The sequence below is a fragment of the Dioscorea cayenensis genome, chromosome 8, assembly GCF_009730915.1.
Source record: "Dioscorea cayenensis subsp. rotundata cultivar TDr96_F1 chromosome 8, TDr96_F1_v2_PseudoChromosome.rev07_lg8_w22 25.fasta, whole genome shotgun sequence".
Classification (NCBI taxonomy): Eukaryota; Viridiplantae; Streptophyta; class Magnoliopsida; order Dioscoreales; family Dioscoreaceae; genus Dioscorea; species Dioscorea cayenensis.
The window spans coordinates 12,904,290-12,906,356 of NC_052478.1; positions in this window are offsets into that span (position 1 = coordinate 12,904,290).

The window sequence follows — 2,067 nt, forward strand, 5'->3', positions numbered from 1 at the left end:
CTCGACGTGCCTCTTTGGCTAGAAAACCTGCCCCGACGTGGCTCGTCGCCTAGAAAAGTTGCACCGACGTGGCTCGTCACCTAGAAAACTTGCCCCGACGTGCCTCGTCACCTAGAAAACTTGCCCCGGCGTGTCTCGTTGCCTAGAAAAGTTTCCGCGACGTGGCTCGTCACATAGAAAACTTGCCCCGACATGGCTCTTTGCCTAGAAAACTTGCCCCGACGTGGCTCTTTGCCTAGAAAGCTTGCCCAGACGTCCCTCGTTGCCTAGAAAACTTGCCCGGACGTGGCTTATTGCCTAGAAAACTTGCCCCGACGTGGCTGTTTGCCTAGAAAACTTGCCCCGGCGTGGCTCTTTGCCTTGAAAACTTGCCCCGACATGGCTCGTTGCCTAGAAAACTTGCCCCGACATGCCTCTTTACCTAGAAAACTTGCCCCGACGTGGCTCGTCGCCTAGAAAACTTGCCCCGACGGTCAAGGTGGTCGGTGTGGCACCACATTCCCGAAATGGGGTTAAGTGGCCCGTCTAAAAAAAAGGGGGGTCTCAGGAGCCCTTTGTACCCCCGGGGTTGCCACGGGCCGGATGTATTGCTGGAATAGTAAGGGGAGGACACCTCCTCCCCCAATGGGTGTAGGTGCGGGCGAGCTCGCTATGCCGCCGGTGGGCATAACGGGCCATTTTTTTTACCGAGACCATGACGCAAGGACCCATATATAAATTTAAGAAGAAGAAGAAGAAGAGGGAGGGAGGGACGGGACCGGACCAGACGGACCGTGCGGGTGCCACACGGCATGGTGCGGCGGCGCCGGCGGGGCCGTCCGGTCGACGGCGGTATCCTGGTCCAGCGCCACCGCCCTTTCATTTGGCATCACATGAAACCCCCTCGGGCGAAATTTCACAGATTTTGATGATCGTAGCCAATGTTTGATCGGGGGAGTATGCGTCACCGACGGGAAGGGCGGTCGGTCAACTTTGGAATCTCGCCTCGGGACCATCGTGGATGATTTGTCATCATAAAAAACACCAAGGGGTGAAGTTTCACCAAAAATGCACGAGTGGATCGGGAGATGGCACCGGGAGCGCTCGTGCTGTTGTGTGACATCGCGCCGGTACCGCCGGGGCCGTCCGGTCGACGGTGACATCCCGGCCCGGCGCCCCCGCCCCATCGTTTGGCATCACATGAAAACCCCTCGGGCAAGGTTTCATAGATTTTGGATGAGCGTAGCCAATGTTTGATGGGGGAGTATGCGTCACCTTCGAGACAGGCGGTCGGTCAACTTTGGAATCTTACCGCGGGACCAACGCAGATGGATTTGTCATCATAAAAAACCCCCAGGGGTGAAGTTTCATAAAAAACGCACGAGTAGATTGGGAGATTACCGAAGTTGGACGTCATCGTGTGGCGTCAGCCCGCGCCGTTACCGGCCAGCTCGCTCGGTACCGTGCGCAGTGAGCGGCCCAGAAAAATGGGGGGTCTCAGAGACCCTTTGTTTCCCCGGGGTTGCCTTGGGCGGGATGTTTTGTAGGTTATATAGGGGGAAGGCAATACTTTCCCCCCATGGGCGGCGTGGCGCGCCCATGGGTGCGCGTGTCACGCCGCGCCGTGCCGCGTCAGTGCCGCGCACGCCGCAGCACCCGCCCGGTGGGCGGGTGGGCTACCACTCCACCGGGCCGGTGGACTCCGCCCGACCACCGGCGAGATCTGGCCGGGCCACCCGGCAGCTCCGGCCGGCCTCGGCGAGCCCTAGCGTGCCTAATGGCCTAGAAAATTTGCCCCGGCGTGCCTCGTTGCCTAGAAAACTTGCCCCCGCGTGCCTCGTTGCCTAGAAAACTTGCCCCGGCATGCCTAATTGCCTAGAAAACTTGCCCCGCCGTGCCTAATTGCCTAGAAAACTTGCCCCGCCGTGCCTCGTTCCCTAGAAAACTTGCCCCAGTGTGGCTCCTTGCCTAGAAAACTTGCCCCGCCATGCCTCGTTGACTAGAAAACTTACCCCGACGTGCCTAATGGCCTAGAAAACTTGGCCCGACGTGCCTCGTCGCCTAGAAAACTTGCCCCGGCCTGGCTCG